The sequence below is a fragment of the Arachis hypogaea genome, chromosome 11 (assembly GCF_003086295.3).
Source record: "Arachis hypogaea cultivar Tifrunner chromosome 11, arahy.Tifrunner.gnm2.J5K5, whole genome shotgun sequence".
In the NCBI taxonomy this organism is placed as follows: Eukaryota; Viridiplantae; Streptophyta; class Magnoliopsida; order Fabales; family Fabaceae; genus Arachis; species Arachis hypogaea.
The window spans coordinates 20,392,703-20,410,600 of NC_092046.1; positions in this window are offsets into that span (position 1 = coordinate 20,392,703).

A 17,898-nucleotide genomic window follows, 5' to 3' on the forward strand; every position below is an offset into this window, starting at 1 on the left:
CAGTGGTAAGAATTGTCTTGCAAGGTTCATTATGGTTGGAAGCTTTAAGTTTAAATGCAAAGGTTGGTGTAAAGCTCAACTGAATGGGTCTAGGAAGTTGGTTGGCCACTTTAGTGAGAATTCAGATTGCTTGCCACCCAGATGGAATCATGATGATCAACAAGAAGACGGGTGCAAAAGCAAGGTTTGGGATCCTGGAATCTGTTCTGACATCCAACACCCCGGGAGCATAAGAATCTGTTTGAAGCTGCTCAAAGGCTTTACGTGCCTAGTTTGGGATCCCGGAGGCCATTGGAATCACAAACATTTGTGGAGATTCCTGGATGAGTTCAAGCACAAGCCACCATAACAGGAAGCTCAACAAATGTCCAACTTAAGGACTTTAACTAAAAGTGCTAGGTGGGAGATAACCCACCATGGTATGATCGTTCCTTTTTTATTCTTATTTAGTTTTATTTGTTTTCGAGTTTTATTTTATTTTATTATATTGAACCTGGAAGTTTTCATAGCATTCACATTAAGCATTGCATTCTGCATATTGCATTAAAAAAAAAAAGCACGCACGCGACGCGGCAGCATCGCTGACGCATCCGCGTCACCAGTGCAATGGGAAGAAAAGAAAACAAACAGAAAGTCACGCGAGAGCGTGGCTGGAGGCGTGCCAATGGCACAAATCTTCCCACGCAACCGCATCGCTGATGCGATCGCGTCATATGGGAATAATGGCCTCCCACGCGACCGCGTGCCCCACGCGGCCGCGTGACCAGGATTTCGACGTAATAATGGTGCACAGCCGAAAGTTGTGCTAGAGTGGTGCTGGACTGGTGCTGGACGCGTAGTCCATCTCACGCGACCGCGTGCCCCACGCGGCCGTATCACATCCTACTAAGTGGCCACTCGCGCGATCACATGCCCCATGCGATCACGTCACCCAATATTTGGCAATTAATGATTTTTGAACAGAGAGTTGTGCGAGCGCGAGGCTGCCCTCGCGCCAGTAGCACAAAACGTGTCACGCGACCGTGTGACCGACGCGACCGCGTCGATTAACTTAAAAGCGCAAGTCACGCGACCGCGTGCCCCACGCGTCCGCGTCGATTGCGCCGCACAGCTCAACCTAAATTGCCAAAATATCTTATCTTTCTCTTCCCCAAATCCTATTTTCTCTTTTCCCTCCTTATATCTTCCTTACTTCTTCTTCCCTTCTTTCCCTTCTCATTCTTCTTATCTTTTATTTTATTTTACTTAATTTATTTGCATATTTCATTCATTGCATCTTAATTTTGTGCATATTTTTGTTTTCTTCTCTAAATTCATTATTTTTCCTTTGGTGTTAAAATTTTCTTATTTAACTGTTGCATCTTCTCTTGAATTATTTTGGGTGCTTAGTGACTTGTTTTATTCTGGATAGGTAATATTATTTATATCAATGCCATTCTTTTATACCTGTATTACTTTTACATTGACATGAATTTTTATTATCTCTCCTTACTCACACTCTCTTCCCTATTTTTGCAAATTTTTGCATTCCTGATTTGCCATGTACTTCTATTGTTTTCTCATTTGCATGTTGTAGCTACCATGTAATTGAGACCCTTATTATCTGGCATTAACACCCATATTTTATTTATGTTCTATCTTTATTTTTGGGTTACTTTTTCTTTTCCCTCTTCTTTCAGGATGGCCACCACGAAGGGAGCGAAAAAACTTCTTAAGGGGAGACAAGACAAGTTCATCTGCACAATCCTTGAAGAAAAGCACCAGTTGGAACAGCCCGTCCACCTGCACATCTTAGCATGCACCGAGGACGGTGCAATCTTTAAGTGTGGGGAGGTCGATACCGATCTCCATGGGTTAGTACTTTCTTGTCTTAACACCAATGTTTAAATTTTCTTTGTAGATTAGTTGTTGCATTTGCATGTTTGTTTGATTTTTTTGCATATTTTACCACTTGGTTGAAGTAATATTTTCTTTTTCAAGAAACCTTTTTAAGAGCATTTCACTAATAAAATTTTTTGTTACACTTATTTGAAGAAATATTATATTGGAACATGGTTTAGAGCTCGAACATACAAAACCAGTGAGATTTTTTAGCCTATTTGAATTGGTTGCATTTTACCAACCAATATTTTATTTTTGGTGTGTGTTTTTCTCTCTAAAATTGTGACCTTTGTCTTGATTAATTCTATATTTCCATGGTTTGATGTATACATGCACTTATATGATTGAGGCCTTTATTTCACTGATCTTACATACCCATATGGCCTTACCTTTCATTATCCTTTGCAAACCAATTTGAGCCTATTTTACCCCTTTTATTCTTTATTTTAGCTCATCACTAACTCTAAGCGAAAAACAATAATGTCCTTAATTTGAATCCTTGGTTAGCTTAGACTAGTGAGGGTGCTTATGATTTAAGTATGGGAAAAGTGGGTTTCGAAACATTTGGTTTGAGAATTGGGTGTTATATATCTTTATGAAAATGTGAAAGAAATGTTTAGGATATGTTCATGCATTCAATAATTTAATCATATGCATTGAGAAAAATAAAAGAAAAAAATTATATATATATATATATATATATATATATATATATATATATATATATAAAAGAGAGAGAGAGAGAGAAAAAGAAAGAAAAAGAGCAAATAAGTAAAAGGGGACAAAATGCCCCAAAGTAAGTAGTGAAAGCAATGCATATGTACTGTACTTGAAATTAGAATGCATGAATATGTGGAAAAAATGGTTAATGGATAGTTAGATGTGGTATTATAATTACATGGATTGTCTAAAGTTAGATGGAAAGTTTAAGTTAATTAAGGATTCAGATTTTAGTCCACTTGGCCAAATACAATCCTACCTGACCTTAACCCCATTACAACCCTTAAAAGACCTCTTGATTTGTGTATTTGTGTATTAAATTTATGTTGATTGTTAGATGAAGAGCAAGCCTTAGAAAGTAAGGTTAGTAGAGAATTGAGAGAATCGAACCTTAAACACTTGAGTGATTAGAGTGTCTACACTACCAGTGAGGGCTCGATGCTCGATTCTTTGTTCCCGGCTTTCATGAGCTATTTTCTTCTGCAAGTCTATTTGTACTTCATTTTTATGATTTGAATTAGTGAAATCCAGTTCATGTATGTTCTTAAAAGATTTGTTTACTTTTAACCAAGTAGGTAGAAACATTCTGCATATAGTTGCATTCATACAGATAGGTTGCATTTCATGCATTCTACCATTCCTCTTCATCTTTATAGCTTCTCTTGAGCTTAGAATGAGGACATGCTAATGTTTAAGTGTGGGGAGGTTGATAAACCACTATTTTATGGTTTATCTTGTGCTCAATTGAGTGGATTTTATCAACTCTTTACCCACTTATTCATGCTATTTGCATGGTTTTACATTTGCCTTCCTAATTATGTCCTTTGATTGAAAACATGCTTCTTTGGCCTTAAATTCCCTATGATTAATCCTCTCTTATTACCATTAGATGCCTTGATATGTGTGTTAAGTGTTTTCAGAGATTACAGGGCAGCAATGGCTTGGAGGATGGAAAGGAAGCATGCAAAAATGGAAGGAATACAAGAAGTTGGAGAAATTGCTAAGCTGTCCAGCCTGACCTCTTCGCACTCAAACTGCTATAACTTTAGCTACAGAGGTCCAAACGATGCGGTTCTGGTTGCGTTGGAAAGCTAACGTCTGGGGCTTCGATTTGATATATAATATGTCATAGTTTCCCTGAAGCTAAGTGACGCGACTGCGTGCTCCATGCGGCCACATCGCAGTGACGAAAAACCAGCGTGGCAGATTTCTTCTCCAGCAATTTCTGGGCTGTTTTCGACCCAGTTTGCGGCCCAGAAAACACATATTAGAGACTATAAAGTGGGAAAATGCATCCATTCATAAACAAGCTTTCATATTCACAATTTCAGGAGTAGATGTAGTTTTTAGAGAGAGAGGTTCTCTCCTTTCTCTTAGGATTAGGATTTAGGATTTCTCTTAGTTTTAGGAGTGGCTCTCAATCCCAGGTTCTTTATTTTTATTTGTTTTCCCAATTCAATTTATGAACATCTATGTCAGATTTAATTTCTTTTGTTAATGCAATTTGAGATATTTTCAGATTTAATTTTGCTTTGCTTTATTTATATTGATGCTTTTTAATTTAGATATTTTCTTCCTTTTGGCTTTGGTTAAGTAATTGGTAACGCTTGAGCTGTCAATAAAGCAGTGATTGAAATTGGGAGTTGCTCCAATAACTCTAGTCTTTCCACAGGAATTGACTAGGACCTGAGGATTAAGCTAATTAATCCACTTGATCTACCTTCATAGTTAGAGGTTAACAAAGTGAGATTAAAATCCAAATTTCATCACAACTGATAAGGATAGGACCTCCAGTTTTGATACCTTGCCAAAAGTTTATTTTATTATTATTATTTTATTTTTCTTATCATTCAACATACTGCTTTCCTACTTTCTAAAACCCCTACCTTACAAGACTCATAACCAATAATAAGAACATACCTCCCCGCAATTCCTTGAGAAGACGACCCGAGGTTTGAATACTCGGTTATCAATTTCAAAGGGGTTTGTTACTTGTGACAACCATAACGTTTATAAGAAAGGTTGATTGCTTGGTTTAGTAACTATACTTGCAACGAGAGTTTACTATAACCTCTAAACCATCAATCTTCAGTTCTTTAGTGCCCAATTATTAAGATCTTCAACAACAATACAAAACACACTTTTACCTCAACCAATGTTCCCAAATTTTCCCACACTTGAATGATACACACTCTCGCTAGCCTAAGCTAATCAAAGATCCAAATGAAGGATATTTATTATTTTTCACTTAGGGGAAGTGATGTGCTAAATTAAAGAATAAAAGGGGATTAACATAGGCTCAAAAGTGGCTAACAAAGGTGGATAAAAGGGTAAGGCCATTTGGGTAAGTGAGCTTAATGAAATCAAGGCCTCAATCATATAAATGCATATATACATCAAAAAATGGACATAAAGAATCAAACAAATCAAAGATTACAATCATAGAAAGAGAATAATACACACAAGAAGGAAAATAGTGATTATATGATGCAACCACACAGTTAGGCTCAAATCTCACATGCTTATGCGGTCTTAGCTCAAAAACATGTTCCACAATATATAATTCAAGCAAGTTCAATGAAAGTTTTTTTAGCTCAAATCAATTAGAGTGCCCTATAGATAAAATTCTTGGAAATTTTCATTATTTTGACTAAGCTTATTATATATATGCAAGGAAATGCAATAACTAAGAAAAATGCAACTAAGAATTCTAAAAGACCTAATAATAAAAGAAAATAAAATGTGAAAGTGTTGAGATTAGAAATTTGTCACCCAAAAATAGCCGATCGGTCGGGCGACCTCCCCACACTTAAAAGTTTGCACCATCATCGGTGCATTTAAAGATGAGCAAGGGGTACGGCAACTTTCCAGATTGCCGCCTTCACCTGGTGGATCAACCGGCTGCTGCGTATTCTTTCTTCTGCTTCCGTTTTTGCTTATGGGAAAATCATCCTGTAAGATAGAAAAGAGGATAGGAAGACAAGTAAATGCAAAAGCATGGAAGCATAGGTTGTTGGAATGTGGTGATGATCACTAAAATGAAGTGAGTGAATCAATGTGTGACATGGATACAAACAAGTGTGTCACAACTACACAAAAGGAATATGTACTTCACTCATTTTAGTGTGCTTGAAATACTTTAAAGTAAACTTATTGGTTAAGGCAAACAACAAGAAATAAAGAAGCATAAAATTACTCAAGCAAAAATCAAGCAATTATGAAATGGATGTTGAATAGGCCTTGGTTGATGTGCAAGAGAATTCAATGCAACAAAGAAAATATAGAACTCACACACCAATCAATGACACATTTTGAATTTTAGTTCGCATCACCTAATTAACATAGAAGTGGAAGATATGGGTGCTATGCAACTTAGAAAAAGAGATATAAGTTAAAATCAATCACATAGCAAGCATGGTCCACAAAGCTTGAAAAGCTAAAAAATATGCAATTAGGTAAGCTTACGATCCAATTTCACAATTCTAAAATCTCAATGCATGAAATAGGTGATGTAAATAAAGATCAATCATAAGCAAGCATCACCTAACAAAAAAATGCATTAATGATACACAATTGCCATAACAGATAATGAATTCAAATTACATGCTAGCCAAAACATGCAATTCAAAAGATTTAGAACATCTTGAAGGCAATGGTATGGGTACTTGGTATGCATAAAATTAAGCATGAATAATATAATACCAAGCAACAAAATATAATCTCAATAAAAGAAATCTAACAATAAACAATTTCAGCATCAAGAAACAGCAAATCAAATCAATAATCCAACACTTTTCCACTAAAACAAAAAATTAAATAGAAAATTAAACTAACTAACTAAATAACTAACCAGCTAACTAATTAACTAAAGAAGATTATGGTCAATGCTAGTGGTAGATGATGGTTGAAGAATGGAAAGAAAAGAAGAGAAGAGAGAAGAAGGAAAGAAATGGAAAGAAGAGAAGAAAACAAGGTGGGTGAGATAGGGGATCCCACGCGTACGCGTGGGTGACGTGTAAGCGTGGGGTGGAAGAAATGGATGTGACGTGTACGCGTCGGGGACGCGTAGGCATGGAATGGGAAAAACGGAGGGTGACGCGTACGCGTGGGAGGACTTTGTGCTAGATGCACAATTCCTGCACCCTTCGTGCACAACTCTGTTTGGCACCCATGCAGTAGCACCCTCCCTACACCATTCTCGCATGGTGGTTTTTGGGAGTGACGCGTACGTGTGGGTGATGCGTACGCATGGGTGGTTGGAATCTTGGGGTCACGCGTACGCGTGGGTGACACGTACGCGTGGCTGGGTGCTCTGTTTTTCAAAATTTTACAAGTTTTTGCACCAAAGCAAGCATTCCAAATATCCAAACAGTCATCTAAACACCACCAAACCTTATTTTAACACCCTAGACTACCAAATAAACCAAACAAACAAAACTAAACATGAAATTAAACCGATTTTAACATGCAACTAAGCAATATATACAAGAGTATAAAAGGAAGAAAAATACCTAACAATGGCAATTCAATTCATTCATTGATTATATATACAAGAGAATGGAAAGAATTTACCATGGTAGGGTGTCTCCCACCTAGCACTTTTATTTATTGTCCTTAAATTGGACCATAAATGGGGTACTTGTCAAGGTGGCTTGTGCTTGAATTCATCCTTGAATCCCCACCAATACTTGCATATCCAATGTCCATCAGGATCCCACTAGGTGCACAAAGCTCCCAACAGATCTTAAGCAAGTAACAAGACCTCAAAATTGATGAAGGTTTATGTGTATTCTGGGGCCCCAAACCTTGTTCAACACCCTTTATTCTTGATTTTCATGCTTCTAATCGGGTGACAAGGTTGTAGAATTCTCATACAAGCATCCAAACACCTTCCTAGACCCTATCAATTGAGTGGTACACCAATCCTTGCTCCTAAACTTGGAGTTTCCAACCATAATAAACCGAGAATTATGATACCAACCACTAATCATCTCTCTTCTACTCTTTAACCCACAAAGCATCCTAAGTTGACCATCCGTTTCTAGTAAACCATATTCAAGCGGAATAAGAAAGCTAAGAGATGTAAATTTTACTCACTTGAATGATGTAATGGATGATGGTGACTTAGGGAGAGATGCTTCTAACGGTCTTGACAGGGTGATCTCTACTCCCGTCCATCCTTTTCGAAGGACTTCCACTTCTTGCCAAGCCTCTTCAAATTCAAATGCTCCCTCACCAATATCTTCTAGCTCTTCCCCATCACTCAAATCATATCTTGGAGGTTGAGTGAAATATACCTCAACTTCAACTTCAATAGGGAAGGGTTCATCAAGCTCAAAAGGATCATATGTTGATGCGAAATCAACATAGATGGGAGGACTTGTTGCTCGTACCATTTCTTCCAATTCTTCACTCGCAATATGCCTTGGAGGTTGTGCACTATCCTCCCCAACATCACTTTTAAACTCCATGGAAGAGGGTTCTACAACTTTAGATTCCTCTTTACATTCAACATCTCCTAAATCTTCAACCACTTCTTCCGGTTCAATTATCTCTACTTCCTCCTCTTCTTGCAATTCTTGCTTCAACTCCTCTTCTTCACCTTGAAGCTCCAAGTTCTTCTCCTTCCTACACTCTTTGGTTGAACCTCCGCATTCATCAATGGGAGTGTCTTGATTGCACGAGTTTAGGTAGGAGGCTATATGGTTAACCGCTTCAGTCATGGTAGCCCCCATGGTTCCCAACTTCTCTAGCTCCTTTTGATCCTCCTCTTCTTGCCTTTGAAGGCTAGAATAGAGATCTTTTTGTCCTTGCATGGAGAGTCGGAAAGCTTCATTCACTGAAGGCAATGGTGAGAAAGAGGATTCATTGTTTGGGAGGAAAGTATCATAGTTGGAAGATGGTTCATATTAGTGAGAGTCTTGAGGTGGTGTATATGGAGATGGTGATTCTTGGGAGTATTGGTGTTGGAATGGTGGTGGTTCTAAATATGGCTCACATGGTAGTTGGTATGGTAGATATGGGTTAGGATCATATGGAGGGGAATGGTGGTATGTGGCTTGTGAGCAAAGTTGACAACAATGTTGAGGGATTAGTTCATAATTGTGCACATTATGGGGTAGATTGTTACCATAAGAGACCGGAGGAGGTTGTTGCCATAAAGATTGCTCGTAAGCGTAGGGCTCCCCCCTAACTTGATTTCCATTCTCATAATGTGATCCTTCATTGAAGCTTTCATTCCCTACAATATAATTATAGCTAAACTTATAGCCAAAGGGATGAGAATTCATAGTAGCAAAAGAAAATAAAAACAAGAACTAATAAGAAACAAAGAAATAAAATCTTAACTACTAACTCAAACAAGCAAACAAACAAAGAGCAAACTATTCACAATATTACCATATGTACAGTAACCAACAATAAGCACACATTGCAATTCCCGGCAACGGCGCCAAAAACTTGATGTGAAGGTTATCGTCGGTCTAGAATTTCTTCTCAATAAAAGAAATCGCTTCGTTGCAAGTATAGTCCTAAACCGACAATTAACCCTCAATCAGAGTTTAATTTTGTTTGTCATGAGTGCAAACCAATAAAAATACAGAGAGTATTAGATCTCGGGTCGTCTCTCAAAGGAATTGCAGTGAGATATGTGTTATTGGTTATGAGGTTCAAGGGAGTTTGCATATGAGAAGACTACAATCTAAATAACAAGAAATTTAAATGGCAATAAAAGTAAACCAAACAGCTAAAGATAACAAGTACTAAAAAGAGGCATTCATGGCAAGGATTGAGAATCAAGGTTTTCTATCCTAGTCATTAATCATAGGACAATAATTATCAAGAGTTAAGTCTATTACGTTATCTCCAACATCGGGAGAAAATCAAATAAAACTAGCTAATCTCAATCCATAAGTCCTAATCAACTTACTAGCTAATTGAATTAGCAAGAGATTCGAGTCAATGGAAACAATATTAACTAACAACTCTAGATCACTAGTATAAGTTGGGTATTAATGACTCAAAAGCACTTAATTTCTCTTTCCAAGCCAAGAATGCTCAAAATTATACTCTAAACCTAAACCAAGCATTTTGTCAAATACTTGGAAGGCATAAAAGAAAAGCATGATAAAATTGCAAGAAATATAAAATCTAAAACTACCAAATGCAAGAAAATAATAACAATAACTCAATTAAGTATTAAAAGAACATAAAACATAAAATTGTATTAAAGGAAAGTGAAATTAACAAGAGTTTATATAACATAAAAATTGGTAAAATAAAGGAAATAACGAGAAACTAAGAGAATCAAAGTGCTAGAATAATAAAAAGCAAGGAAAACTAGATCAAAACTAGAATCAAAACCTAAATCTAGAAGGAAATTAAACTAACAACCCTAATTCTAGAGAGAATAGGGAGCTTCTCTCTCTAGAAAACTACCCTACAACATGTTGCTAAACTAATCTAATTGCTCCCCTCCCCCCTTCAAATAGCTTCAGAAATGAGTTGGATTTGGGCCTGGATGGCTCAGAAATCGCCCCAGCGTGTTGCCTTTAATGAGATCACGTGCTGCTTGTCACGCGTACGCGTGGGTCACACATACGCGTCGCTTGGCAAAATTCCCTCTCATGCGTTGCGTGGGTGATGCGTGTGCGTGGCCTTGAATTCAGCAAATCCTCATTTCTTCATGAATTCTCCATTTTTCATGCTTTTCTCTTCACTTCTTCTATCCAATCCTTGCCTCATATGCCTGAAATCACTCAACAAGTATATCAAGGCATCGAATGAAATTAAAGTGAATTAAATTTAACAATTTTAAGGCCTAAAGAGTATGTTTTCACTCTTAAGCACAAATTAAGGAGAATTACAAAACCATGCTATTTCATTGACTAAATGTGAGATAAGTTGATAAAATTCCCTAAATTCAACACACGATAAACCAAAAAATTAGGGTTTATCAAACCTCCCCACACTTAAACTAAGCATGTCCTCTTGCTAAACTCAAGAAAGAAACAAGGGATATCAACATTTATTCAATGCGAACTATCTATATGCACTCTATCTAAATGCAATCTATTTAAATGCATGGAACTACTTGGTCAAAATAAATCAACTTCCAAGAATACATATATGAACATGAGGGCTAAAGCAATCACAATCAAATCAAATCCACAATTGAATTGAGTTATTGAAAAGAATTTTAAACTTGCAAGATAAGAGATAGTAACCGGTGAAAACATGCAATTGAGCAATCGAACCTTCACCGGATGTGTATCCGCTCTAGTCACTCAAGTGTATAGGGTTGATTCACTCAATTCTTCTCTAATCATGTTTTTCAAGATTTGTTATTCATCTAACAATCAACAATTATTCAATGCATGCATACAAATATCATGAGGACTTATCCATAGGTTGTAATGGGGCTAGGGTCAAAGTAGGATTGTATTTGGTCAAGTGAGCTTAAAATTTGAATCTTTGACTATCTTAAGCTCTCACCTAACCTACAACCTATACAATTCAAATGCAAACCTAACTACCCATTCTTCACTTTTTCACACACTCATGCATTCTCCTTTTGATCATAACACATATGCATTGATTATTATTGAGTTACTTTGGGGCATTTTGTCCCTTTTTTATTGCTTTCTTTTTCTTTTCTTTTCTTTTTCTATTTTTATATTATTTTATTTATTTATTTATTTATTTATTTATTTATTTATTTATTTTTATTTTTTTTCAAACTAAGATATATACAAGAACATCAATGCATATGGTTTAAACATTTAATGCTTGAGTATGTGCCCAATTTCCAAGATCATCAACAACAATACAAAATACACTTTTACCTCAACCAATGTTCATAAATTTTCCCACACTTGAATGATACATACTCTCACTAGCCTAAGCTAATCAAAGATCCAAATGAAGGACATTTATTATTTTTCACTTAGGGGTAATGATGTGATAAATTAAAGAACAAAAGGAGATTACCATAGGCTCAAAAGTGGCTAACAAAGGTGGATAAAAGGGTAAGACCATTTGGGTAAGTGAGCTCAATGAAATCAAGTCCTCAATCATATAAATGTATATATACATCAAACAATGGATATAAAGAATCAAACAAATAAAAGATTACAATCATAGAAATAGAATAATACACACAAGAAGGAAAATAGTGGTTATATAATGCAACCACGCAGTTAGGCTCAAATCTCACATGCTTATGTGTTCTTAGCTCAAAAACATGTTCCACAATATATAATTCAAGAAAGTTCAATGAAAATTTTTTAACTCAAATCAATTAGAGTGGCCTATAGATAAAATCCTTGGAAAATTTTATTATTTTGACTAAGCTTATTATATATATGCAAGGAAATGCAATAACTAAGAAAAATATAACTAAGAATTCTAAAAGACCTAATAATAAAAGAAAATAAAATGTGAAAGTGTTGGGATTAGAAATTTGTCACCCAAAAGAGGCATTCATGGCAAGGATTGAGAACCAAGATTTTCTATCCTAGTCATTAATCATAGGACAATAATTATCAAGAGTTAAGTCTATTACGTTATCTCCAATATCGGGAGAAAATTAAATAAAACTAGCTAATTTCAATCCATAAGTCCTAATCAACTTACTAATTGAATTAGCAAGAGATTAGAATCAATAGAAACAATATTAACTAACAACTCTAGATCACCAACATAAGTTAGGTATTAATGACTCAAGAGCACCTAATTTCTCTTTCCAAGCCAACAATGTTCAAAATTCTACTCTAAACCTAAGCAAAGTATTTTGTCAAACACTTGGAAGGCATAAAAGAAAAGTATGGTAAAATTGCAAGAAATATAAAATATAAAACTACCCAATACAAAAAAATAATAACAATAACTCAATTAAGCATTAAAAGAACATAAAACATAAAATTGCATTAAAGGAAAGTGAAATTAACAAGAGAAACTAAGAGAATCAAAGTGCTAGAATAATAAAAAGCAAGGAAAACTATATCAAAACAAGAATCAAAACTTAAATCTAGAAGGAAATTAAACTAAGAACTCTAATTCTAGAGAGAAGAGGGAGATTCTCTCTCTAGAAAACTACCCTACAACATGTTGCAAAACTAATCTAATTGCTCTCCCCTTGTTCCCTCTTGAATTTTGCATCAAATAGCTTCAGAAATTAGTTGGATTTGGCCCTGGATGGCTCAGAAATCACCCCCAGCGCGTTGCCTTAAATGAGGTCACGTTCTGCTTGTCATGCGTACGCGTGGGTCACGCGTACGCGTCGCTTGACAAAATTCCCTCTCATGCGTATGCGTGGGTGATGCATGCGCGTGACCTTGAATTCAGCAAATCCTCATTTCTTCATGAATTCTCCACTTTGCATGCTTTTCTCTTCACTTCTTCCATCCAATCCTTGCCTCATAAGCCTGAAATCACTCAACAAACATATCAAGGCATCAAATGGAATTAAAGTGAATTAAATTTAGCAATTTTAAGGCCTAAAAAGCATGTTTTCACTCTTAAGCATAAATTAGGAAGAATTACAAAATCATGCTATTTCATTAAATAAATGTAAGATAAGTTGATAAAATCCCCTGAATTCAACACAAGATAAACCACAAAATTGGCGTTTATCAAGTACTTTATCCCAGGAAGTGTGTCAGGCACTATATCCCATGAGTGTGACGGGCACTATATCCCAAGAGCGTGGCACGCGCTATACCCCAAGAGTGTGGGAACACTTTATCTCGGGAAATGCGATGGGCACTATATCCCATGAGTATGGCGGACACTATATTCCAATAGTGTGACGGCACTATATCCCATGAGTATGGAGGTATGTCAGAGAGACGATATCCGAGTTAGCTACTAGGTGTGTCGGGTTCTAGCAAAATTACCGACACATGAGCTCACGGCCTGTAGGAAAGGCATACATCATATGCATTTGTCTATTTTGTTTGAGTTTGCATTACTTGGGATTGCCTGTTTGATTAACTATGCCTAATTGCTATATGTTCTACCTGTTGTAACTGCATTCTATCTGTGCTTTCTTTATCTGTATTGTTTGTCTATGCAACTGAGAGATCCCTTGTCTAGAAGAGGAGTGACGAGGGTTGTTTCACCGAAGTTTTGGAGGGTTGGAGGAGAGTGAGATTGAGGTGTTAAGTCATATTTGGATTAGAACCTAAGTACCTTAGATAGTTTACCTGGTTTCTGGTTTAATTTATAACTCTAAGTTTTCAATCTGAGTGTCAGAGTTCTAGGATCTCCTCTGGCTTTTCCGGGACCTTATATATTATGTATGTTGGCACCTTTACCATGTTGAGAACCTCTGGGGTTCTCATTCCGTACATATGTTGTTATTTTTCAAATACAGGTCGAGAGGCACCTCGCTAAGCGTCTGGAGTTTCCTGTCGCAAGCGAAGTTGGGATGTTATCTTTTGTATTTCTCTATGTATATGTATAGACTTCTCCTCTGCATATGCTTCACTTTTGTTCCTCCTAGAGGCTTCATGGAGAAATAAGAGTTTAAGTCATGTATTTTGAGTTGTTTTGGGGAAAGTGTGTGTGTATATTATATATATATATATATATATATATATATATATATATATATATATATATATATATATATATATGTTTATGATATTCTCCGGCCGGTCTTGGCTTTTCAGATCGAGCCTGGAGCTTGATATTTTGTACCTTTGATATTCTACTCTTTATGTTTATACTTTTTACCCCTTTTCTCGTTCTCCATTTCCGTTTACGTGAGTGTTGCACTTTTCGTTTTGCGACTTCTGTTTAAACTTTACTTCAAGGCTCCTCGTTATGAATTCCTTTCAACTATTACTATGTATATATTTTATTTTAGAAGTCGTAATGCTTTACCACCTCTATTTTACGACTTAAGTGTAAAGCTCTGTGTGGTAGTGTTCATACCCTGGGTCGAGCTATGTGACCCGGGCTGATTAAAGACAAAAGTGACCGACCTCCTCAGGACAGGTCCCTAATGAGCGGATAATTTATACCCTTTTGGTAATGTTTTTAGGTAGTTTTTAGCATGTTTTAGTTACTTTTTATTATATTTTGGTTAGTTTTTATGCAAAAATCACATTTTTGGACTTTACTATGAGTTTTTGTATTTTTCTGTAATTTCAGGTATTTTCTGGCTGAAATTGAGGGACTTGAGCAAAAATCTGATTCAGAGGCTGAAAAAGGACTGCAGATGCTGTTGGATTCTGACCCTCCTAAACTCGAAGTGGATTTTCTAGATCTACAGAAGCTCAATTGGCGCGCTCTCAATTGCGTTAGAAAGTAGACATCTTGGGCTTTCCAACAATATATAATAGTCCATACTTTGCCTGAGATTTGATGGCCTAAACTGGCATCTAAAGGCCGGGTAGAGACCCTTTTTCTGGCGTAAAACGCCAGAACTGGCACCAAAACTGGAGTTAAACGCCCAAACTAGCATCCAAGCTGGTGTTTAACTCTAGAAATGGCCTATTCACGTGTAAAGCTCAATTCTCAGTCCAAGCACACACCAAGTGGGCCCCGGAAGTGGATTTCTGCACTATCTGCACTTAGTTACTTATTTTCTGTAATTCCTAGTAACTAGTTTAGTATAAATAGCACTTTTTACTATTGTATTGAGAGCTTCTTTTCAGTTTATGAAACCTTGGACTTAGAGGCTGGCCATTCGGCCATGCCTAGACCTTTTTCTCTTATTTATTTTCTACGGTGGAGTTTCTACACCCTATAGAATAAGGTGTGGAGCTCTGCTATTCTTCATGAATTAATGCAAGTACTATTGTTTTTCTTTCAATTGACGCCTACTTCTTCTCCAAGATATACTCTCGTACTTAATTCAGTTAAGTCAGAATGAAGGGGTGACCCGTGACAATCACCCACTATCTTCGTTACTTGCTTAGCCAAGATCCGCGTGCCTGACAACCACAAAGCGGTCTACATGATGTTCAACGTAGTCATTGGACGACAGCTGGAGTATATTCTCTTGGGTCTCTAACCCACGATTTGCATCGCCTCTCCTGACAACAGAGCATCCGAGTTCGTGATTAGAATCTTCGTGGTATAGGCTAGAACCATTGGCAGCATTCATGAGATCCGAAAAGTCTAAACCTAGTCTGTGGTATTTCGAGTAGGATCTAAGAAGGGATGAATGTGATGAGCTTCAAACTTGCGAATGTTGGGCACAGTGACAATGTGCAAAAGGATAATGATCCTATTTCGACTTTAGTGAAAACCGACAGATGATTAGCTGTGCGGTAGCTGTACCTGGTATTTTTCATCCAAGACGAGAAATTCGACAGTTGATTAGCCGTGCAGTGATTGTACCTGGTATTTTTCATCTGAGAGGATCATACAGCTTGTCATGGAAGGGAGCACGCATGATTGGAAGAAGACAATTAGAAAGCAGAGGTTCAGAAGCAACAAAGCATCTCCAAACGCTTATCTGAAATTCCCACCAATGAATTACATAAGTAATTTTATTTTATTTTATGTTTATTTATCTTTTAATTATCAATACTCATAACCATTTGAATCTACCTGACTGAGATTTACAAGATAACCATAGCTTGCTTCAAGCTGACAATCTCTGTGGGATCGACCCTTACTCACGTAAGGTATTACTTGGACGACCCAGTGCACTTGCTGGTTAGTTGTGCGAAGTTGTGAAAAGTGTGAATCACAATTTCGTGCACCAAGTTTTTGGCGCCGTTGCCAAGGATTGTTTGAGTTTGGACAACTGACGGTTCATCTTGTTGCTTAGATTAGGTAATTTTATTTTATGTTTAAGCTTTTTATTTTTATTTTCGAAAAATTCAAAAAAGAAATTCCGTTCTTCAGAGTTTTTAAGAATGAATTCTAGAGTTTCATGAGATATGTTGAAGCCTGGCTGGCTGTTAAGCCATGTCTAATCTTTTGGACCGAGGTTTCCACTTTCCATTGTAGAAAGGACATGTTTGTAATTGATATGCTAAAGCTTAGCTGGCCACTTGGCCATGTCTAATTCTATTGGACCGAAGCTTTAGACTAACATTGCATGAATCCTGGAATTCTTATTAAAAATTTTGAATTTCTTATTTCTCTTTTTCCAAAATAATTTCAAAAAATATAAAAATTTTTTTAATAAAATCATAAAACAAAAAAAAATTTGTGTTTCTTGTTTGAGTCTAGTGTCAAATTTTAAGTTTGGTGTCAATTGCATGTTTTAATTTTTCTTAAATTTTCGAAAATATATGCGTTGTGTTCTTCTTTGATCTTCAAGTTGTTCTTGATGATTTTCCTTGTTTGATCTTTAATTTTTCTTGTTTTGTGCTTTTTGTTATTTTTCATATGCATTTTCGAATTCATAGTGTCTGAACATTAAAAATTTCTAAGTTTGGTGTCTTGCATATCTTTCTTTTCTTAAAAATTTTTAAAAATGTGTTCTTGATGTTCATCATGATCTTCAAAGTGTTCTTGGTGTTCATCTTGACATTCAAAGTGTTCTTGCATGTATTATTTGTTTTAATCTTAATTTCTTATGTTTTGTGTCATTTTGTTATTTTTCTCTTTCTTCATTAATTCAAAAAAAATAAAAAATAATATCTTTCCCTTATTTTACTCATAAATTTCGAAAGTTTGGGTTGACTTAGTAAAAAATTTTCAAAATTTAGTTGTTTCTTGTTAGTCAAGTCAAAATTTCAATTTAAAAACTCTATCTTTTCAAATCTTTTTCAAAAATCAAATCTTTTTCATTTTTCTTTCCTATTTTTCAAAAATTCTTCACAATAAATTTTCAAAATCTTTTTCTTATTTTTATTTCACATTTTCGAAAACTTTACTAACAATTAATGTTTTGATACAAAAATTTCAAGTTTGTTACTTTTCTGTTAAGAAAGGTTCAATCTTTAAATTCTAGAATCATATCTTTTAGTTTCTTGTTAGTCAAGTCATCAACTTTAATTTTAAAAATAAATCTTTTTAAATTTCTTTTTCAAATCTTTTTCAAAATAAATTTCAATCATATCTTTTTCAAAACTAATTTCAAAATCTTTTTCTAACTTCCTATCTTTTCAAAATTTAATTTCAAATCTTTTTCAATTAACCACTTGACTTGTTTGTTTTAATTTTAAAAAGTTTACTATTTCTTATCTTTTTCAAAACCACCTCACTACTTTTCTCTCTCATTAATTTTGAAAACTAACTAATATTTTTTTCAAAAATTTTTTTAATTAATTAATTAATTTAGTTTTCAATTTACCTTTATTTCTTTTCTTAAATTTCTAATTCTAACTT